General features: G+C 44.2%; 1 protein-coding gene across 1 annotated transcript in view; it reads right to left on the reverse strand.

Moving 5' to 3' along the window:
* Positions 1–8,845: 8,845 nt before the first annotated feature.
* Positions 8,846–24,988, reverse strand: part of LOC138583216 (integumentary mucin A.1-like) — a 276,987-nt gene continuing 260,844 nt past the window's right edge. The window contains exon 12 of the mRNA XM_069655252.1: positions 8,846–15,489. The gene's annotated coding sequence lies outside the window, so the exon portion shown is untranslated. The remainder of the gene's footprint in view (positions 15,490–24,988) is intronic.

The following is a 24,988-nucleotide window of genomic DNA, read 5'->3' on the forward strand; positions in this document are numbered from 1 at the left end:
TTGGGAAGGCCCCATGTCTGCATAAAAAGTGCAAGTGGCATTGGTTCATAAACACGGCAAACCTTTTGGGGTCCCCGGCAAAGCGTTTGGGCGGAGCTAATGGAATAGTTCCTGGTAGGTTTATTTGCACAGGGTTACTCGATGACACAGGAGCTGGATTTCCCCCGAGTCCTGGTAGGGGTGTTTGTCCAGCCTGGCTTTGCAGTAGTTGCCTAGCAAGGTCATCAGTTCTCTCCTTTGACAAAATCAGTTCTCTTCTAAGAGCATTGGTTTCTTGACGGGCGGAATGCACTTCAGCCCTCAGTTCTCCTAGTAATTGGGCCAATTACCCTAAGAATGCATGAAAAAATAGAAACAGCATGCAAGTCTTTGCACTACAACCTTTTTGAAAAACGTGCAAGTGATGTACACTATGAGGGCATGTCGCTTTTCATGAACAACATCGAAATGCCAATATTCTTTCTTGTCACCAACCTTCCTTCCTTTGCTTTTAGTGGGTTACACTTACAATACGTACGGCTAATTAAGAAGTACTTAACACAAGAAACATCCCCTGAAACAACATCTTCTCTCTGTCCTGAAGACGGCTTCACTTGCGACAACAGACATATTGTGGAAGTGTCTGATTTTTCTTGTCGCCTTTAGCCGAAACATATGTTGACCATCACAACAAAAGCCTAAGGGTTCTAAAAGGCTTCTTCTATGATAGAGCTGTTCACTATTAACAACAGTGCTCTACTCCTGTGCCTGTATTTCGGTTATTAATTAAAAATAAGACACAACATCCACGTACTAACCCCACCTTCTAATTGCATTTGATCAGATTTCAAGTCTGTTTCTTAGTTTTTGTTTAGTTGTTTTCCAGTTATAGATCTTGTTTAAAAAAAAAAGTATACATTTGTTTGCTTTTACATGCTTTATTAAAAATGAAATAAAATATTTTTGTATTGTCATTTTCAGGTTGGTTTTTAATTTGGTTCTGGTATAACAACCACATCTGGCCCAGTTCCCTTGGCATTTTCATGAATATTGACTGAAATGTTGAGCTTGTTCTAAAACTAATTGACCTCTGCCAGCAATAGGTACATCTACCGCTGGGTTGTTTTGGCAAAAGACAGTCTTTACCTTCATTGTTCTCTTTTTTGTCACTTTAATGCGATCCCGAAGGTGTCATTCCCTGAAACAGGATCCTCCCCCTTTTTCTTCACACATTTATTGAGGCTGCCACAAGTGATTACTCCTTATATGCTTCTTCCTCCCTAGGTTTCTGAGGCTTTTAACCTTTTCTTGCAGGCGAGCTGATCTTGATCCTTTGTTTAGTCATTTTCTGGGGGCTTTTTCATTCTTTGATTTTTCTTTTCCTCAAAGTCTCCTTTATTCTTTTTTTCCCCTCAGTTTTATTCTTTTCCACAGCGATAAGTTGCCATCTCTTCTAGCTCTTCTTGCAAGATGTTTGCTATTTCACCATGAATGGTTGAAGATTCTAATTGGTGGTCACCGACCAATGATGTACCATCAATCATAAATACCTCTGACAAAATAACCTCCATGTCCATTTCATCTTCATTCGTTGAGGCAATCCTTGAGTACTGTTCATTTCCATGTGGTGATAGTATTTCCTGGAGGTCTGCTCCCTCATTAAAAGATCTCACAATAACTTCAGGAGACAAAACGTGAGTACTCGTCCCAGGATTAACAATGTTTACTCTACAACCTTGACATGCTATTGGCGTTTTCCTTAACTTTTGTTGGATGCCCATTACATTACCCTCAATGAAGGACATTTTGGAATTTATAGTTGACAACAGAGAGGCTTGGGTGTTTAATTTCACATTGAAAATGTCATAGAGTCTTATCAGGGAGGCTGTCACCAAATCATTGGACGGTGTCGGAGCAGGCCCCCCAAGAGTTAGGGGCTTTCAAAGCTTTAAATAATTTTGCTTGTTGTAGATGTAGAATCTGCTCAAGAACTATAATTGTTCTCTTCCAGTATAGTGTACTGATACAGTGCCGGAGAGACTGACAAGGCAACACATTAATCAGCAATAATTAGCTTGTTGCTTGTTTTCCTAAACATTTGTCTCTCTTTGCATCACTTTATTTTCTACCTCAGTTCTCAAATCTGACTGGTCATGCACTTGTATCATTCTTAAATTTCCAGCTTGTACACCTCCTGGTGTCGAGATTACACCTCCTATTTCACTAACTCGAGACAAAGGTGTAGTTGTAGTTAAACTTGTGGATGCAGGAACAAACTCTGAATACTCGTTGAGACTTAGCTTCTCAAAGTTTATGGCCGTTGACATATTACCCACAATAGTTTCACACGATACCGCCCCATTTTCAATCGTTTTTAACTCAGGGCCTATTGAGTTTTGAAAGTAAGCTGTTATTTTTGATGCCATATTTTTTGCAGGTATTCCTTTCTCTGCCGCAATCAGAGTTAACGATACATGTATGCCAGATACAAGATTTGAGGGATTTCTCTCCTGTTGGGTCGAAGTTAACTCCATTTGGTGTGAAAGTCCTTTGGGCCCTTGAAGGGTTTCACCTACTGTTACCATATCATCCTCAGTTGTACTAATTTTACTTTGGAGGGTTTGCGGCATTCTGAATCCCTGCAAAGTTAAGGCTGAATGTCTTTAGTTATAGGCAGGAGGACCAGCGTGGCCAATCTCAGAGAGCCTTGCCTGTGTCACCTGCCTCCAACGGCTGGCAACTGCTTTCCTTTAGCTCCGCTCTCTTGTAGCTAATCGCAGTCAGGCTCAAAATGAAGGAGAAAACTTAAATGTAAATGGTAATTAAGACTAACAAGTTTACCAGTAGGCGCACAGCATTGTAAAAATGAAGACAATTTCTCACGCCACGGCTAACTTGTGTCAGCTCTGGGATAAACTAACAGACGCGTTCTCTTTACCAGAGTTAAAAAGCAGTTCAGCTAAAAAACCTCCACTCATTGTGAGCACATTTGCTTAAATTACTTCCAGCACATGAACTGTGCAAGCAATGAAGATTAGACAATGAAGCACATACATACAGTGTTGCCTCTTACTCTACTGAATCACTGATGAGCGCTTTGCCGCTCACTTCTTCACTTCTTTAAATGCTTCAGGCAAACACTCAGCGGGGTGATCCCCCACTCTGCCGCCCCCTGCACATAATAATAAAAGCAATGAGACCAGGGTATATTCAGCTCATATTAATCCACCCAGAAACAGTTGGAAAGTTTGGAAACACAAAGATCGCAGTTCATTGGAGCACAGAAATCGGGGCAGTCTCAGCCACATCAGTAAACAAGATTATAATCCAGGAGGTAACCAGTGCCACTTCCCATTTGCCATTTGCAAAGAGTGGCCATCAGCTTCTGGTTTCCATGACTGCCAGTCAATTGAAAGAGCGGGCATCCGCTTCTGGTTTCCATGACTGCCAGTCAATCTAAAGTGGGGCCATCTGCTTCTGGTTTTCAGAACTGCCTGTCAGTCTTTCTCTGAACCACTGACTTCAGGTGACGGAGTCTCAGCTGCCCCTAAGGGGATTCAGTGCCCATCGACCGGCTTTGGCTCGAGTGCAGCCATTCCGGAACCGCTCGTGGCCGCAACCACAGAGTCAAGGTTCCCCTCTCCAGCTAGGACTGCCTCCCCAACTCCGCCACACTTTGGACGTGGCTCCCCCAAAGCCCCCAATACCCCCATACCTATGCTCCTAATCTGCATGCACATCTCATACATGTGTAAAGAGCGGGAGGAGCAAGCTTCCCTGTATTAGCCGCTAAACAGTGGAATGCCTTACCCCTTAGCATCAGATTGGAACCTTCATTTTGGACGTTTAGGGCTAAAGTAAAGAGCTGGCTCTTCGACAAAAATCATAATTGATCAAAGTATCCCACCTGTTAAAACACCCACGCCTGCTCAAACTCTTTATGTCTATCTGCCTGACTAGTAACCTGGTTCTGTAACTGTTCTTCGTAAAGCTCGACCCCTATGTAACCATGGTCGACCTGCACTTATTTTTGTCCTTGTTGTTTTCGCTGTTGTTGTAAACTATCTGTAACATTTGCTCAAGTTTTGGCGCCCAGTTAACCAAACTATGTCCACTTACTCACAACCTGCCCCGTCTAGGGCTGTGAACCCTCCCACATGGAAACCCTTTGGGTATGTTCACATAACTTCCTACTATGAGAATCCCTGGCATCTGTCTGCCAGGTCAGTCACTCCCATAACCTTCGTATGGATTACTTACTCTTCTGCTCCAGTGTGAACGGGCCACCTTTGGTACCCAACTACAAGTCGATCACTTTCCCATAACCTCCGTGTGCATCACCCGTCTCTTTTCGAGAGAACCGCCCACCATTGGTATCGGACGCCAGGTCACTGCCAGGTCAGTCATTGTCATAACCATGCCATTAAGCAAAAGGTACGTTCTAAGCTGAGTTACAGCCCCCATTTGTGCAGTTTCCCAGACCTGCAGTGATTTCATAAACCGACAACTGGCAGGTTGCACCCTTGGGATTAACTCTCTGGGTTGTCTCCCCAGTGTGAAGGTACCATTTGTTGGCATTCCGGCATAAGGGTGTCACTTTTCTGCCAAACTGTCCTAAGCCCATAATCATAATCATCCTGTTATTACCGTCCCAACATAGACAGTGCTCATCACCTAAGAAAATGTATGTTTTTTTTAGACCCCGCTAAAATATTGACCTCCGGCATGCCGTTCCCAAAGCCATATCGCTGCAACGAGCACTCAACCCCCGAGTTATCCAGCTCTCAACCAAGAGTTTAACATTTTTTAGCATTGTTTGCAACCTTTCGTTTAATTAGAGGAGCCCTGTGTTAATGCACTTTTCCTATTATACCAACAGCCTCTTAACAGGTAGTACTGCCGATACCGACCTTGCACAATAACCCTGGCGACCCTGAGCGACATAAATACCATGAAGTATCCTCCAACTGGGTGCTGTTCCTTTAATTTCTCTGTCTGTCCAATAAATACCCTGCTAGCCACCAGTTTGCAGGGACCAGCGCTGGGCTGTCGCATCCTAATGGTCAGTCCTCCACATGTTAGGTGGTGTTGCACCCTTTGGCCGTAACATGCTTTCTCTTAGTTGGGCTTTGCAGAACTGTCCTGGCAACGAAAATGCCCTACTATCCTGCAAGTCCCCAGGCCCCCCTAGTTTCTTGAACCATTGAAGGCCTGATGACCACCCCAAACACATGGTAAGAATGTACATGCATTCCACTTTTGGACCCTCGAATTGTAATAAAACCATCATTTTTAATTGTCAGTGTACTTAAGCCATCCATCCAGTCTTACCGCAGGCATGTACCTCGTGGGAGTGTCCCACAATTTACCAAACTTCTAGGTACTTCCGCCATGCTCATGGCCATACTCCTGAGACCCGCCTGAGGCGGTCCTTGTCGTCCTCAGATATCGACATTCCCTATGACAACATATAAACACAAGTCTGTTATTGACATGGTAGGTATGCAGAACAATACCCCCCCAGTTAGCCCCATTGGTGATGAAGGACCTTCCGGTGTGTCTGTAATTCCATTATCCTTTGGTTCCTACCACGAGACCAGCTCTAATGAGAGGGGGTGGGGGTGTTCCAAATGGTAACCTTGTGTGACCATGCTGAACCACCACGAGCCAACCACCTCTCTCCCCCCACCAGCATTGGTCCGTCAAATGGTACCTGGAGTCTATTAGAGTGGGTAGGAGGTGTGTGGAGGTGAAATACATTCTCCTTCCCTTAGCTTATTCTTACTCCAGGACTCTCCTTCTCTTAACTTATTCTTACTCCAGGACCCCCACTTCCTGGCTTGTGTGGCAGCTCCTCTGTTGCGGTGCTGCCGGTAGGTCAAGCCCTCACTATGCCGGGCACACACACCTACTACAGTGCGCCTACCCGTGCATCACGTGCAATTATATGTAAAACAAACCCCCTTGGTTGTGATTTCCTTTGAGTGTCCAATTGTCAGATGTACTTCTTTAATGCAACTGTGGTATCTACTAATAACTGATATGGGGGCAACAAAGTGGATGGGAAACTGAAGCCCCCGCCTTATAAGCGCTCCCCGGGCCCAAGACCGGATGTGTCTGACCCGGGGACACCTACTTCCGCCTCAAGGTGGGAGGAGGAGGAGAGGTGTTGGGTGTCAACGGAGGGCTCGGGGGAACCCGCTATGTGGACTGTCCTGCTAGCGCCCCTGTGCAGGGGCTGGGCCAGCCTCTGATACAGCGTAGAGGTCAATTTCACTCCTCAGTGTATCAGCTTTTTTTCAGTCTGTTTCATCTGCCTCACACCATTCATGGATTTTTATTTTATATCAGATGCCCAAAATGGTGATCACTCATAGTTGCTAACTAATTCGTAAAAGAGCCTCCAGGCTCTTACAGGCTCTGCAGAGGAACTGCAGGGAATTGCCACTCTTGTTGTCGCTATGCTGACACTTGGGTTGGGGAGAGTTTATAAGCTAGCATCTGCGACCAAAGCACTCCTCCTCGGTCGATAGGCTGAGTCGAATAACTGGTAACTCCCAATCCCCTGGACTTCTGCACTACACGTTTCGGGAAATCATTCCCTTTTTCAGGAGCTGCTAATTCTCTGTGATGCTAATTCTTTTGTTCTAGGGTGAATAATATATAATCATATATTAGTATTCAATTTATCATTTGATTATTAAGAATCGTTCTCTCTGTCATGTACTCTTAATTATCAATAATCACCTGGATGAGGTTATATTTAACACAAGATATTGTTCAAATATTCATAATTTTCCTGTGTCTGAATTTCATTGAGTGAATCCACTTTCTCCTGTAAACAGGAGAGGTGTAATTATTAAAATGAAAAGGCTATGTTGTGCCTAATTAAAACCAAAAAGAAACTTTGTCTCTATTTGATAAAACTAGCTCAAATAGATAAAGAGCCATTTAGATTTGATTAAGTTAGCTCAAGGCTAAAGAAATAGTTGGATCTGATTAAGTGTACCTGTTAATTCTGTGAAAATGCACCGCTCTGTGTGTGTACAAGATCGCCCAATTTATTGTAGAGAATCTTCCATTCACACAACCCATAAGTCTGTCACCAGTTTCCTGTAAATCAGTAAAGGAAACTGTCTCATCACTCCTGATCTTCTTCCATTTCTCCTATTAATGATCATCTCTGACTGTAATGCCCATTGGTAATTAATCTGGTTCTTACCTAGTACAGGTCTGGACACCAGATAACTCTCTGTGATGGTCTACTCTAATCCGCTAGCCCCTCTGGTACATTCAGTCTTCTGTGGAGTTAAATTAAAATAAAATTGTATTCTATTTGGGATCCAAATCTCTAAAGGTTATATATTATGCCCCCCAAGTAGTTTCATAGCAGGTTAGAGCTTCTACCCACCTCTGCATATCTTGTCCATGTAGTAAGTACTCAAAGAAGGGACCGCGAGGAAAGATTGGCACTTTTTATTACACGTCATTACAGCGTAGCGTGATGATGTCATATGTTTATTTATTGAAATCTTGGTCGGTAAATGCCGAGTCAGGCCCAACCTTTCCCCAGAGGGGCCCTTAAAGGAAAAAATCCCTTGTCTGAGATTTTACAGAGCCACACCCTGTCTGAATCAATACACCGGCGTCAAGGGCATGCTGCATTACCTTTGGATTTCTGTTCATCTCTAGTTCAAAAATTCTCTTTTTACTCTGCGTACACCAATCTGCTAACAAGCCAAATCCCTGGGCACCCACCCACTCCCTTGGCTCTCTCCCACCTGGATGGTCCCAATGCCCTTTTGGAGGGCCTTCAGGCGACTAACCTGGCTCCTTTGAGATGTGCCCTGCATGCTGTAGCATGACTCATCAAAAGGCTCTGTAAATTCAACCACATCACACCGACCCTTCTGGCCCACGCACTGGCTCCTGCTTCAAGACCGTAACATCTTCAAATCCTGTTGCATTATCTACAAGGCTGTCACCCTGAAGTCCCCAAGCTACCTCACTGAGAAACTCAGCATCTCCAGAGTCCAACAATCCAACAGAAGTAAGGACATGTGCAGACTTGAACTCCACCGGTGCAGGAAGTAATAAACAGAAGACAGGCCTTCTCTGTCTTTGCCCCAAGACTCTGGAACCTCCTCCCCATCAACATCTGACTCATCCCCTCGCTTCTACAATTCAAGAAGGAGCTCAGGGCCCCCCCCATTAAGGAATGGTTCCTCCCTAACGCCCAGGTCCATACACCGTCCACTCCCCATTATAACTGAGACTGGGTGATCTGATCGCCACTGCTTCCTCCCCTTGTAACTTATTGATCCATTGCTGACATTGCTCTTGCTCCCCTGTTGTTGGATTCCCCACTCCCTTGTTTCTCTGCTACCTAACCTTGTTCTTCTCCCTATGATTGTAAAGTGCTCCATTGCTTCCCAAAGCTAGGTCTACGCTCAAAAATACCCTAACAAAAATATGAATAATTCCCATGATCTCACAGGCCTGCAGTTTATTGCAGCAGAACCCTCTCTGTAGCTCCCTCGTTAATATAAATGAAGCTGATGCCACCCATCGGGCAATGGCTGTTCACACACTTTGAATTCTGAGAGCATTCTAATCCTCATTGCATCTGTTCGATTGATTTCCCATTTTCTAAGCAAGCAACTAGGCACGTAAATCAGACTCTATCTTAACCATGATTTATCATTATATGTGTTACAAAGCGTTTTTATGGGTGTCTAATGGTGAACCCGGGTTTTCATTGGTATTTATATATAACCAATCAAATGTTCATGTTTTTCCAAAATAGCACATACTTTTTGATACCTGGTCCCGGGAATAACGAACCTAGATAGACACATAGTAAAAGGATAGTGCGCACAAACCATTTTAATTTTATTTAATAAAAGCAATAATCGCACAAATAAACAAACTTACACCGGTGTTGCTCAAAATAGTCCCAAGCAGAAGCTGGCATAGTCTACAAAGGACACACCAGCAAGGGTACTCATACACAGCTCCCACTTCCCCTCCAATCCTAGCACAGCAAAAAATAAATTGAAGCACAATTACAATAGACCTGGCCTATGAAAAGCAGCCACAGCATAGTTTTAGGCTAATGTGCAACTTGACCCAGAATCCTTTGCAACTGCAGTTGGCCCTGAGCACCTGCAGGGGGCTTTTAACGGGACCTGCCCACATTAGTGGCGACTTGAGCAGATGGCCCCTTTCGCTTATAGAGCATTCTTTTGGCTGGCATCCTCTACGCCTTAGTTGGCCCTGCAGCACCCACCACTCCTCAACAGTGATAGATTGAATAAAACCTCAGGGTTGTATTAACATTATTATTCACAGCAGCCGGGCCGCAGGGGGATACTAGCACACTATGAAGCAGCTACCCCAACATGAACGTGTTGGCTCTCCAACTGAGAGAAACAGTTGAGGTCAATGGTCGGCTGTGGTGTTGATGTGCCAGCTGGGTGCAGGGCTTAACTATGCCCCTAAAGGAGCCCATCATAAGTGACTGAAACCTTTCATCCAGACATAATTGGTAACTGTGTTCCTGCAAGAGAACTTCTGAAGATGAATTATTCATTAATGGTGTTTGATAAGTGAAACCTTTCACCAGTAAGTAATCCATTCAGTGGGGAATCGGATCTATGTTATAACATCAATTTTATTTTTTCCGAATCCTATCACATTGAATCATTTTCTATCTTTTAAATGCATTTTTCCATAATTCAATGAGGGGGGAGACCCCCAAAGCCATTCCTCCTTTATCCTCCACCATAATAATCCCCTTACCCAAGCCCCCACCTACATTTTGGTGGAATGCATTATTTAGCACTAATTCTATGAAATGGACATTTAGAATAATGCTTTACCTGTGATATATGTTCATATTGGTGTAGGCAGCATTTAGAGTGAATCTTACTTGTAGTCACCACTATGGGAAACCACCCCCTAAATTCCCATATCTTAATGCTGGTCATACAAAGAAACAATCTGAACGTCCAAATGAAGCATTACATTCTAGGAATAATCTGGTCTATTCTGCTAAGAGTGGAGATGAGATACTCCAGGGCAAGGTTGCAGTCTAGTGCTACACATGCATTCATTAGGGCAGGAGGAGAAACTAAACATGTTCTTTTCTTTTTGGGCCTCAGCTCTCTGAAAAGCAAAAACTAGATGAGCTGGAGACTAGTATAAATGAAGCGAAAACATCATCAATGAAAAACAAGGAGCTACAGGAAATGAACAGGCTCGTCTTTCCTTCTGTAGAGGGACATCCCAGCAGGACACTCCCAAGCAAGCCACATACTGGTGGAGGAAACAATATTGAAGAATTCAAAATTGGAGAATACAATACTGATAAAAAAAAAGTAATAATGTGCATACCGGGAAAGTTGCGTTATACACTATGGCCACGAGAGAAATTACATTCATGAATTACAGTTTTGAACAAAAAACTGAAAAATAACAAAAAAGAAACTGACCCAGAGAGATATCGCCTACTTGTATAAAAAGAAAATAAGAACTAAAACACAATAGGCACCATGGAGCAACATAGGATAAAGACGCCAGTTTCAAGACACATAAACAAATCGATGCCATTCTCCATCATTTCTTCAGAAATGTGCCAATTTGCATTGTATTAAATATATGCTTAAAGTGACCCCAAACACAAATGAGGTAAGATAGCTCAGTGGGTTAAGTACCTGCTGGTTTGATCTGTGTGTGATCTGCATGTCACCAGTTAAAATCCTGGCAAGTTTGACTCATCCTTCAGAGTTTGATACAAATGAGTACTAATTTCGATTGGGTAATAATATTGTATATAGAAATGTTCTCTGTAAAGCGCTATATAAATAAAAAAGTTTTAAAGTTAGGTACTGAAACTGCAGTTATATGTGTTTTTAATGCGGTCACTTTCCTCGTTTCGACATTACTGGTGCATTTTTCCCCGTGATCATTTTTAGCAATTTTGTTTTACTGATTTTTTAAAATGTGGGCATTCCCCCTGAACCCCATCTAACCCACCCCACACCTCACCCTGCCACCCACCACCCCAATCCTCTAACCCCCAAACACACAACATATATGAAGTGCTATTAAGGTGAGTAAACCTAATGCAACAAAACCCTTGAAATTCAGCGCATTGGGACCGGCTTAACTCGACGTTTGGCCGTGCCGACTGTATATTTTTCAGCTCCACTGGCCATGGCCTTGGCCATGACCACTTTACATTTTACAACACTACCAGGCCTTCCGCCGTTTAAAACGCTACCAAGCCACTTGACATGACTATAGCTGTAAACATATACAATATGTATATTTTTGTATATCTTTTTTCTATAACGGAGGGTACATTACAATGAACAACAGATACGCTCGGTTATTTGTAGTCATTGAGCCTCATTACAACCCAGGCGTTAAGGGTTAACGCCGTCGTTAACCCTTAACGCCTCATTCCACTTTGAACGGCTGCTTTTAGCAGCCGTTAAAATCCATGGCGGTAAACCGCCTTGGTGCTAATTACGGCACCGTAATTAGCGCCTTCCCCACTCCCATTACGCCCTATGGCGCAAAAATGGGAATGGGGAAGGTTAAATGGGAAATGAGGATTTACCGCCCCACTCACCTTGGAATGGGGCGGTAAATCCGCCATCCACCATGGTGTAAACATAGTTTACACCATGGTGGTAAAGTCGGTGTACTTACCGCCTGGGTCGTAATGACCCCCATTGTACTAGCAATTATTGGAAAAGAGGCACACACAAAAAAGCGTCCCTGCCACCCCTCATGCGTGCCTGCTCCCTCCACTTCCCTGATAGCCTCCTCCCCTCCCCTGTCCTCTCACATTGCCCCCACTACACTTGTTGTTTCTGTGACACAGTTTCAGTTGAAATGTCGGGTAGCCGCAGTTATTCCCCAGGTTATACCTGAGAGTATGTGGAAAATGTTTGAGCCTCGTGTTGCAAACGTGCTCTCTGCCCCACTCCACATCCCAAATTTCACTTAGTATCCTCTTGCCCCCACCCACCTCTAGCCTGATGGCATTTGCATGTGTTTTATTTTCCGATACCCTGTGGTATAACCTGGGTTATAACCACGCTATCAGTCTCATTGTGGAAAAAAAAAGATGGCGGCTGTTTCATTTATAAACACCCTAAACACCTGGATTCAATGTATCCGGGAAGATATAGCTATTTATTTTTCAGAAGGTGGCACCCCCTTCTCCATCAAATACTACAAAAAGTACTAGATGAAGTAACCCCAAGCTCCAAAAGGTTTGCGAGTCAAGGCTTTGTGCCCAAGTTGTTTCAAACCGGTATTGAGTGAAAATGTCTTTTTCATTTTCCCAAAAATGCAAAAGACTGATTTAGAAAGACCGCTCTGAGAATGCTCAGAGCGGTCTTTTTTAAAATTGTAACTGTCACGCCCCTGCCGCACAGGAGTGCGCGCAGGGGCTGACAGGCCGATAGAGACAGGCAGGAGAAGACAGGTTTAAGGTAAGCAGGGAGGGGCCTGGGGAGAAGGAGTGTGTCTGTGTGTGTGTGTGTTTTTGAGTGTATTTGTATGTGAGGGGGGACTGGCAAAAGGTGTGTATCTGAGTGTATTTTTATGCGAGGTGGAGTTGGGGCGTGGCAGAGGTTGAACGTGGCATTCAGGGCTGAAACCCATGATTTCAAACGGAGAGGGGGGATGTTTTTGAATATAAATTATTTATATTAATTATTTAGAATATTAAAGGCTGCATGGTGGGTTTAAAAAGGTCCTAATTTCACATTTCAGGTGAAAGGGTGTTGTTCAAACCTTTTTAAACCCACCATAACCTTCTTGGCGTTGTGAAAACATGGCCAAATGCTCCAACCAGAAGGCTGTCAGGACTATACTGCACTGATGATCCCTAATAAGGGTGAAACCAGGTATGTAGTTGTCCTGGCAGCCTTGCAAATATCTGTCTTGGGTTGATTAAGCTATGTATAAAGTAGCACTGCCCTCTTAGACAAAGGCAATTTCCTGGAGAAAAAGGTTTGCATTTGAGCTAATTTTCATACCCACAATGCCTTGCTGTTATGGCTCAGAACTGGAGGTGAACGTCCAGTGATGGCTACTCTGTGGCGTTATGGAATTTGTGACTTGGCTCAAATGGACTTTCCTACTTACATATATCTATCTATTGACTAAAACAACCGCACGGAAAAATGCACGAGGAAAGTGATATTTTTGTATGAAACAATTATTTGAGAAGCACAATGTATTAAATAATTATACGTGCAGTGCTTTCTTGCATTATGGCCGACACTGTTATGATCTCCATTATCCAGAGTGGCTCACAATGGCCCCATCCATGACATAAGGTCAATACATGCCTCAAAGTCCATCCTCATCTCAGGGGCCAGCACTACCTAAAGGCCCATCTTTTCTGTAAGGCCTGTCCCTGCTCTGAAGCCCATCATTGCTCCAGGCCCATCCATACCCACTCTAATAATAATGCTCATCACTACTGTAAGGCACATTCATCCCTGAATCCGCTAACCTTGCCCCAAGGTCCATTCCTGATCTGAGGACTTACTCCATCCCTGCTTTTAGGATATTATTCCTCTAAGTCCCACTCATGTCCTGAGGCCCATCCCTGTCTCAAAGCCCATTACAGCCCATCCCTGCTCCTCACCCCAAATTATATTTCTGGTGAGTGCATTTAAAACTGGGATATAGCACATGTAGAACTTGGGCATAGCAAAACACTACGGGCCTCATTACAAGTTCGGCAGTGCAGGAAAAATTAGGTTGCCGCATAACCGCACATCCAAACTCGTAATGAGGCACCTAGTTTATTGCAATACCCAAGTTCTATATGTGCTATATCCCAGTTTTAAATGCGTCCACCAGAAATACAATTTCTGGTGGGCGCATTTAAAACCACCGGACCAAGTGGTGGTAATGCTGTTTGGTGGGAACTCAGTGGTTTTACCGCTGAGATACCAAACTCTTAATGAGGCCTATATGTCATGGCATCACCAGGAATTGACCAAACACAGAGAAACATTCAAAAGGTTTCTTAAATTGCTTGTAGGCATCCAAGCCATTGCCTGCTTCCAGGATACATACTCCGCCTCTTCACAGAGTTTTCGTATTTGTCAGCCAATGTTCAAATGACAAAGATAGTGGGCCTCATTCTGACTCTGCCGGTCTCGAAACAAGGGTGCCTTTAAGCATACAGGCACTGTTGTTTCCGGACCGGCATATTACAGGTCTGCCTGCCGGTGCTGCCATGCCCGATAGGTCTGGCCCTGAAGGGCCCAACGGCCTTGGTAGGCAGACTCGTTAACAACGGTGCCGGTGCTTCTATGTCCCCTTTCCCATTGAGTGCTATGGGACTTTATGGGAATGGGGAACAACATTTTACTGGTGCCTGACTTTCCGGGCTGCCAGGGTTGTCATCTCCTGGTGGCAGCGGGAAGTCAGGCGCTGGTAAATATTTACGGGTCTGGTGGCAACCCACCGGTAGCACCGGCACGGTTACTGCCGGACACATAATGAGTCCCACTGTCTTTCTTTTGCAGCAAAATACTGTGGTGTGTTGGAATCTGTAGCTTTCCGGACACATTAGGGTACAATTTATATGTGTGACATTTCCATGTTTGCAGTTTATGTGTGACATTTCCATGTATTCTGCAGGGTAACTTGAATGACGTTTACTGGTGATGGGGCCAAAGCACCCTAATGCTGACACCCAAACACAATGTGGCAGCCAGCATAGAGAAACTAGTTTGCAAGGGTTACTGGGAGGAGGTGAGAGAAGATAGACCCCAGTGTGAAGATAAGTATGGAGAAGCAAAGATTTCAGATGAGCGACAGGTATCTCAAGCATGAGCAATATGTCAATGAATTATATTGTCTCCTATCCCAACAGTTCTCATACATGTGAAAATGTCCATGGCTTTGCTAGAATGTGATAGAATGTATTACACTGTAAAGAGCGCCACACTAGATGACTGACACTTGACAGGTAGGTCTGTCAGTAGGAATGCATGCGAGGCCGCTGGCCGCGAGAGGATAGTAAGGACGAAAAGGGTTATTCACCCCTCAGACAGTGGCTAAAGGGGTATGAGAAGAGTTCCCATTCTGGAGTAGCACTTCTGCCTTTCAGAGGCAACAGCCTACCAGAAAGCCTCACGATTTTTCAATTTTGGCCAGTTCACCAGAGTGGATACTGCACCTACTGTATACCTGTGACTGTGAACTGATAATGGAGGAGACACCTCTTTGCATGAACTACAGGCATGTTCCTATAAAATAGAAAAATAAGATGGCAGAGCTGGCATTTGGGGAGGTTGAAGGTTTTCGAAAGAGCATCATTTTAACACTGCAGACCATTGGTTAGAAGAGGGTGCCACATGGCATGGTGCCAACACTGTAACTAGGAATGGTGCTTCATAGAAGGATGGAGATTAAAGATAGCCACTGTGAGGGAGGGTTCCATCGTCTGGTCTTTCACGACAGCACCTATAAAACAGAAAGAGGCATAAAGCTTAAAACACACTAGACCCATGTAACGCTACTCTCCAAACTCAACCCCTTTCATTGCTGAAGTAGCAGATAAGGTTCACAACTGTACATGTCAAACACCACATAACCGAAACCCTTCTCTGCCATGACTCCTGTTTCAGCTTCTTCCACAACTTTAACATAACTTTCATCCTAGTTTAGCACACTATAAAATATTTCGCAGATAGGGCCTCATCACGAGTTTGGCCTGAGCCGTTTAATGCGGCGGTAACCTTATTACCACCGCATTTAAGGGCTGGCCAAATCACGAGTTGGGCAGAAAATGGCATTTTTACCTCTTGCTTTTTGCTGGAGGTAAGAATGACAATTTCCGGGCCGTCAGCGGTAATAGCGCTCCCCAAACCCTTGGGTCCTATGGACCCAATGGCGAATGGGGATTTACCACCGCCCGCAACTTGTGATCCGGCGGAAATTGTGTCGGACTGAGTTGTGGTAGCGCCATAAGCTTTGGGCGGGATACCGGCCAACTTGTGATGAGGCGCATAACCAGTAAAAACCTGATTCAATCAACACCAGGTCACACAACATAATGATAGCCCATAGCCACTCCTTCACATGTCCAACAAGCAGAAAAAAACAAGCCACTTTTGAGACCATAGAAACAAACCACAAAAGAACCCCAACACTGGAACAAAACACATGACCCGTCACATATTTCATAAATATACTTGTGAGTGAACAGCTTACACTCCAAGTCAAGCTATATACTCCTGGAAACCATTGACAATAATGTCTATTGACCTTTATAGGTTTTGGCAAACACATAAATAGATACATATTCACATAAATGTATTCACACTTATTGGCTTTTACTTCTATTACTTGCAAAGACAAGTAACATATACAAAAACATTTTCAAGTGTATTTGACGATGATTGAAGTAAAATATTGAGAGTGACACGGGAAGAGCTGATAAAGCCAGTAAGATAAACTGTTATGTTTAAAATACATCGTTTTCGAAGCAAACTGCATATGGTATGAAGAATTATGAAAGGGTTAATTTCTATCTTGTAATGCTCACACATCATTCTGTGCAAAAATTGCTTTGTGCTCAATGCCAAAATGAGTGCATGCAAAAGGAATGCTATCAGCTATCCTCATTTCATTAAGAAACAGAGAACACAAGGACCAAAAACATAACAATGCTATTACTTAAACACAATGGGCCTCATTACGAAGTTGGAGGTTTTACCAGCAAGGCTGTCTCCATACTGGCAAGAAAATCCAGCACCCGCAAATGGGCAATTACCAGGGTATTCTGGCCCGGCCGGACCCAGTAATTGCCCTTTCGCGGGTGCCGGTATATCCCCATTCCCATTGATCCCATTAGGGCTCAATGGGAATGGGGATGCCTGTAGCACCGGCACCGTTCATAACGTTCATAACGGTGCCGGTGCTAGAGGCTTGCTGTGCTCGCGGGTGCCTTTCATTCCGCCAGGGCAAACCTGGCGGAATGAAAGGCACCCGCGAGCACAACTCAGAGTTGTAATGAGGCCCAATGTGTTATTTTGAAAAAGTTAATCTCATACTCTAGATTATGAAAACTCTTTTTACATTCTCCTGCAAAATGGGAGTGGGCAGTTAAAGTTAAAGGATAGTTCCGGGACTTTTTTTTTATTGTTCCTACGGTTCGGCCATGTGTTTTTAAGCATAAATCGGTAGATCGTAGAAAACTTTCCTATGGACCTTACCCGACTTTTCGTCCATTAACGCACTCGAAATCAGCCGCCATTTTGTGATAATCCTATTATTTCCCCCCATCGACCTGGCTCACCTGCGTTTGCGGCACTAAATCAAATCCCCCGCCCCTGAGCCTGACATCAGCAGACGCGTACCGCCCATTTCCCAACGCCAAAGCACGTTTCGTGTCAACAATCGCTGCACCTCAGCTAATGAAGTGTCGCCATGGAAATGGCAGGACGCCTCTTTCCTCAATAAGTATAAACACACCGTTTCACAAGACACAGCAGCAGATTTTCGATTCCATTACTCTCTCTGTGTTACTTTGAGTATTCTGTGACTCGTTTCTGTGCTCTGGTCAGCTACCTTCGCCGCTTCTAGGCCTTGTGAACACCTGTACCATCTCTGTAAATTATTTTACTTTCTTTACCACACAATGGCTACAATAATGCCGTATATGTACGAGCCCGAGTACACCAAGGAGGAACTACTGGAAAGGCAAGCACGCGAAAACGATGGGGATTCGGACGGCAGTTGGGAGGACCAGTCAACGGATGAAGAGCCTGGACCATGTCGCATGGACGGCGTCTCCACCTGGTGCCTGTGCAATCGGTGCGAGCTAATGCCAACTGAGGAGGAGAACTGCTGCTGCCGTGAAAATTCCGGGTGCTTGGCCTACATTTCGGAAGGCAAGCCAAGTCCGCAATGCATCACCGAGCTGCCAGAGTTCAGGGAAGCCTGCCTCTCACGGACCGTGTTGAGGATGATGATGGTGCTTATGCACGAACTTCGCGGCACTGTTCGTCCGCGTAATCCGAGTAACGAGTAAGTATACTCTGGTTGTGATGTCAGTGATGCCACTACTATTTCATGGTCGTCTCCCACATATAAAATTACATCTACATATCATTCGAACGCATGTAAATTGGTTCCATATTGTGCATTTTCTAGATAGAATTTTTTTCAAAGCAGAATGACATTTTTTACCTTCATCGACATTGATAAGAAAGTTTTGTCATTTTAATACCGTTTGCATCTTTCCTTTTCACCGGTGGTACAGGCTGGTGGCCTATCGTTGCTTCACTTGGTGGCTTCACGGGAGGCTCGGACACCGCGTTCGGAGAGTATTACCTGCCTGTGCGGTACTTGCCATTAGACAACATTTCCCCAGCGACAGTGGACAATACCGCAGATTTTCCCTGGATGTGCTGCAACCGGAACTTTACAATGTGTAATGTTTATTATTTATGTTCAATTGAAATTAAGATCTAAAATAAAACCCAACATATATTTTAACAATGGTTGTTTTGATTTTTTAAATGAATCTAGTGTGTCTCCATTGAATAGTCTTCCTGTGCCTTGTCTTGTCACACCACATGTCTCCGGCCAGCATCCTCCCTCACGCTGGCCGCCCACCTTCAATCCACATAACCGTTGAACCCATATGCAGCAGACATACATATGTTATTTTGCGGGTTGGCATCAAGCCTCCCGGCCTTGCCTCCTCCCCCAAAAATACTTACCACACCACTTTGTTCAAGCGTTGGCAATAAAAGGCCGTTGGATTTTATTGATACAAAACATGGTTATAGGTAAATAATCAATATGGTTGATCATAATAAATCATCCTTTTGGGCACCGGGTACAGAGATGACCCCCTCTGGCCCGTGCCGCCTTGCCACCACAGGCCAGCCTGCTGCTGACTAACTGCCTAGGCATCCAGGGTCTCCAAGGTGAACTGCACCCATATATTCTCCTGGGAGGGTGAGGTATTTATAAACTCACCCCCCTGCCTTCCATGTACTAGATCCTGCAGCCTGCCTCTTACATGCAGTTAGATGGCCTCTCCTTGGTGAGGCCCTGCGGCAAACGAGTCTTGTCTGCACGACCACCGCCCCAATCCACCCCCCGCCCTATCAAAGGCAGTTCGCACCGGGGTACTTGCGCTGGCAAGTGGAGCTGTCAGGGAGCGATAAAGTCCAAGAGGTGCCAAAGACCATGTACACTTCAAAGTGGTCTATAGAGCATGGGTTGTTGTTCCCATGTCTACCTCCAGACCCCGTGTCTCCTGCCAAGCATCCCCCCTCACGCTGGACGCCCCCCTGCAATCCACATAAGTGTGTCTCCATTCACGAGTCTTCCTGTGTCTTGTCTGCACGACCACCGCCCCAATCCACCCCCCACCCTATCAAAGGCAGTTCGCACCGGGGTACTTGCGCTGGCAAGTGGAGCTGTCAGGGAGCGATAAAGGCCAGGAGGTGCCAAAGACCATGTACACTTCAAAGTGGTCTATAGAGCATGGGTTGTTGTTCCCATGTCTACCTCCAGACCCCGTGTCTCCTGCCAAGCATCCCCCCTCACGCTGGACGCCCCCCTGCAATCCACATAAGTGTGTCTCCATTCACGAGTCTTCCTGTGTCTTGTCTGCACGACCACCGCCCCAATCCACCCCCCGCCCTATCAAAGGCAGTTCGCACCGGGGTACTTGCGCTGGCAAGTGGAGCTGTCAGGGAGCGATAAAGGCCAAGTGGTGCCAAAGACCATGTACACTTCAAAGTGGTCTATAGAGCATGGGTTGTTGTTCCCATGTCTACCTCCAGACCCCGTGTCTCCTGCCAAGCATCCCCCCTCACGCTGGACGCCCCCCTGCAAACCGCATAATGCCACGACATATTCACGTCATTCATTCACAAACACACCCCTGTTTCGAATTCTTTATAACCCACTTCATATTTCTAATGAGAACTTCTTTGCGCTTTGCTAGTCAACCCGTGAAGGTGCTGGTTATCTGCTCTTCGTCTCTGTGAACTTCCGTGACCACTTCGAGCAAACTCGTCAGTTTGCAACCTGTGAACTGCTCCCTGTTCTACGACAAGAAACTACTCTGATCCCTGCATCTAACTGTTTGTTCGTCAAGGTAAGGCCATGTACCATAATCATTTTGCGTCCAATTTTTTTATTTATATCTATTTGCTAGTAGTCATCAAATTGCATCCATGTTTTCTTTTCGTTCAAGACAGTACATGCAAGGAACTAGTCACATGTTCTGAGTTTAGTCAAATTATTTTTCTATTTTTTTAAAGTTATTCAAATACTTATCCGCATGTGAATAACGTGTATAGTTCCAAGAACCAAAACGAACCTTGCATTGAACCTTTTATGTGTCATTTAATTTTTTAACACATTGGTATTCATAGAGAATTGTTGATCTTTACTTTTCAGAACTTTCCACAATGCCTGCCTGTTCCATTGGCGGTTGCCCTTCGAAGACCCATAAAAAATCTGAAGGTACTATAATGCATGTTTTCCCTAAGACAATAGATCAGATAAGAGAATGGGTCCGATATTGCGGATATCCACCGTCTGAGCTTGAAAGTAGAGTCCTAGAAGTCTTTGCGGACAAGAGGGGTGATCGATACCGCATCTGCAGCAGGCACTTTAGCTCAGACATGTACTCCACATCATTGCTAATAAAGAAGAACACACCGCGAGCGAAGCGAAAATTGCTCTCAACCGCTATTCCCACTCTATTCGTCCACATCCCTCCACTGGTGAGTCAAGTTTACGGATTTAGCTCTCGGCCTTGCGGTAGTGTGTAGCATTAGCTAACAATAATTTCCCCATTTATGTATCCACTCAATATGAAGGCGGAAGATTCTCCATCCGTGTCTTTATTGCAGTCATCAGCCACTTCAAGCGCCTATCGGGTAATCTTACTTAGCTATTCTGCCACTGACTTGTTTTAGGCATGTAAATCAATAGTTTTAATTTATCGTGTAATTATTTTACCTAATGGTACACCCTAGTACTCGTCCTCTAGTCTTTGTTTTCAGTTATAATTATTGTTATCCAAAATAATGCAAGTACTGTCTTTCAGGGAGATGCTGAGGAGTCCAACGCATTGACGACAACCGTTGATGTCACTCAGATGCTCGAGGTACGTTTCCGGACAGTTCCATCGATGGAGATCATCAGATCTTGCATTCTTGTAGCGTGATTGTTACACACAATGTTTCTTTCGTTTTTAGCCATTGATATGTCCTTCTGTCGTCGCCCTCCTATGTGTCTTCTTTTTTCAATATTGTGTTCATTACTAATGAAAGTCCTATGTTTCAGGGAGTCGATGGAGCATTAGTCCAAGAAGAAGGGGGAGCATGCAGTTACGGGTCGGCGCAATGTTCTACAAGAACATCACCCCTAGTAGTTGATGCAGATCTCTGGGTGGTGACACTTCCAACGATCGAGCAAATCGAATCATATTTAGATATCCATTACTTATTTTAGACAACTGATCATTTGTGCAGGTCTATTTAGATGAGCCGTTGACGCCTGCACAAAGTTTATGTTCTTTTTAACAAAATAGAAAACCATACTAATGCAATTACTGTGTTTCAGGGAGTTGCTGAAGCGTCATCATCAATAATATCATCAATGGAAGTCTATGCGGAGCCCGAGGTATGGATCTTGACAGTTCCATCTAACTAGATCAACAATGCGTGAATAATTGTCGTTTGAATGTTCTACACAATGCGTTCATTCGTGTTTTTCTATTGAGATGTATGTGGGTATTGGTCCCCAAGTACATTTTGTGTTTTCAATATTATTATACATACTAATGAAAGTTCTATGTTTCAGGGAGTTGATGGAGCGTCAGTGCGTGATGGATGTGCTTATCATGAAAATATAGTCGTTGCAGCGCAAGAGGAAGTGGAGACATACACACACGAGTCGGAGCAACAGCGTCCTGATGTTGAAGTTCGAGGCAAGAAAGTTTCAAAGAAAAGAAAGCAAAAGAAGGTTAGTGTCCTGGTCACTATATTATGTTGTTTTTCACTGTTAATAGTTCAATACTGTAAGTTGTGTTTAAACTGAACATCCCTTTTCCAATCTGTCCTCTAGTTGCGAGTGGGTGTACTAACTAGATCTACACAGACAGTGAAGCGAACGAGAGATGTTGCTTGTCAAACCTTTTGGCAGGGACTTGAGACTGGAGATGCATCGTGCCAATGGGAAGAATATGAAGTGATTGACAACGGAGCTATACCACCACCAGCCATTGATAGTGAATGTCCTCCTGGTAGTTCGGATGCAGTCGGAGATCAATTCACAGAATCCACACCCGCAAAAACTAAGACCGCGAGAAAGTTGAAGAAATTGTTTTATTCACCCATCGCCGGAGAAGGAACAGATGTTGCAATGGATGAGAATGAAGTGGACGACAATGAAACAACATCAATATCACTGAACATAGCGGAAGACGATATCAGAGATTCTACCTTTCATGTGAGTGACATGTCCTCAACGTTACAGGCCGAACCAGCTGGGATGCAGAGTGACAGTATAAGGAAAGAGGCCAAATTCATTGTATTCGATAGTTGTTTGATTGATATTATTATTAGGATGAAATGTGGGCATTCGGTTGGTGGGGAAGTATGTGGGGAGCCATTGATTAATGTGACTCGTGCAATTCGAGGCACTAACCTTAAAATACATGCCACCTGTACAAAATATCATCCTTTCTCATGGTCTGCACAACCCATGCTGGGGCAACTGCCAGCAGGCAATCTACTTTGTGCAGCGGCCGCACTTTTTAGTGGTTCAAGTTTTAAAAAGTTAGAGTATTTCTTTCAGTTTGTGGGAATCCATTTCATTGCGAAAACTCAGTTCTACAAATACCAAATCGATTATCTATTTCCAGCCATTAGCGAAGCTTGGAGAATGGAAAAAATGTCTATTGATAGTACATTCGCGGGCAAACGTTTCAGGCTAGCCGGTGATGGACAGTGCGACAGCCCAGGATTTTCAGCCAAGTACTGCACCTACCACTTTCAGGACATGGAAAGTAAGAAAATTGTGAGTTCGGTGGTCGTGCAGGTGCCACAAAGTACATCCTCAGTGGCCATGGAGAAAGTTGGCTTTGTAGCATCATTGCAAGAACTACAATCGCGGGGAATGGTGATCGACCTGATAGCCACGGACAGACACGTTTCAATTGCCAAGACAATGAGAGAAGAGTACAAAAATATAAATCACCAATTTGACGTATGGCATCTTGCAAAAACAATCAATAAAAAAATGTCGGCTGCAGGTAAAAAAAAAGATATGCAAGGTATTTCACAGTGGTCCAAGTCAATCAGCAACCATCTTTGGTGGAGCTCAAAAACATGTGGAGGGTCGTTGGAAATTCTACTGGAAAAATGGCGGTCAGTAATGCTACACTGTAGCAACGTTCACCGCTGGACCACAAACCAACATTTCCACAATTGTGAACATGGCCATTTGTCCACAGAGGAGGCACGGAAGAAGAAGTGGTTGATTCCTTCATCACCCACTCACAAAGCCATTGAAAAGATTGTATTTGATAAAACTATAACAAGAGATTTGAGGGGACTCACGGAATTCTGCCACACAGGAGATTTGGAGGTGTTCCACAATATGTGCCTAAAGTACAGGCCAAAACGATTGCATTTTGGCATGGAGGGCATGATAAATCGGACTCTTCTAGCGGTCTTGGCACATAACCATAATGTAGGCCGTCAACAAAGTAGGACGACCGGAACTTTAGGGACGCTTCGCTACAATAAGGCCTTCACTAAAAGAAGTAAACAATGGGTGATCAAACCAGTGTTTCAGGATATGCAATATGAGTTTATTGAGAGACTTATTGTTGATGTCCTAGATAGGCACATACATGGAGTTGTGAACGAACCTGTGCAGGGGACAACTGCATTGCCACCCAACATTGCCTCTGTTCCATGTCCACCTAAAGCAGAGCTCATTGAGAAATACACATCACGGTTTAAATGATTGTAATTTGATTGTCTGTTCTCTCGGGTCTCCTCATGTTGCAGGCCCATTGAATATGTGTATCTATGTAATGTGTAAATAAAAGTGATTGCTCAGTGTACATGCAATGTGTCTCTCCACCGTTGCCCCTCCCTTCACCGTGCAGTTGTGCGAACCACCCGGGTGTCACCTGTGACTTTGCTCTGGAGTCTCCTCATGTCGCAGGCCCATTGAATATGTGTAGCTATGTATTGTGTAAATAAAAGTGATTGCTCAGTGTACATGCAATGTGTCTATCCAACCTTGTTCATTTGCGCATTAAATTAAACCAAACAGTAATATAAATCATTTTTCAAAAAATATAGAATGTCTCCGTATTTATGGTTCTCTGGGGCTGCAAATGCACGCAGACAAAATGCAAAGATGGAGTGTAAATTTCAAGTTCTGTGAGATGGCCTTACACTGAATGTAGCTAACTAGGAATGTGTGCTCGTTCAAAGTGAAGGTCAGCTGCTTTGATTTTTTGCTCGGGTGCCGGAATGGCCCACGACTCAGTATAAGGTTCTATTGTTATTTGACCTTGACAGGCCGGGACCATCCCGAAAGACTTCTTTTTGGCGGTGTGGTGCAATAACGTAAACGATAATGAATATAATTTCAGAAACGAAAGGCATTTAATGTTCGTTCATTAGAAGAAATAACGTCGGCATAGAAGGAGTGGTATTTCGGGGCTGCCCTACGCACAGACACAATGGAAAATGCAAATATAATGTAAGTAACTCTTTAGATGAGTTTTATACCGCAATTTAATTACTATACAGTAGCTTTAAAGACGGGTTAAGTTGTACTTGTTCGTTCTATGTGGCATATTGTTTTGTACCGCGCACTATCTTGAGGAGAACCATCTCCTTTTACGGAAGCACCTCAAAACCTTCCTCTTTGCTTCTGCTTTCTCTCTCCCTCTCCCCTG

Source organism: Ambystoma mexicanum, chromosome 3q (assembly GCF_040938575.1).
Source record: "Ambystoma mexicanum isolate Mex_15411 chromosome 3q, UKY_AmexF1_1, whole genome shotgun sequence".
Taxonomy (NCBI): domain Eukaryota; kingdom Metazoa; phylum Chordata; class Amphibia; order Caudata; family Ambystomatidae; genus Ambystoma; species Ambystoma mexicanum.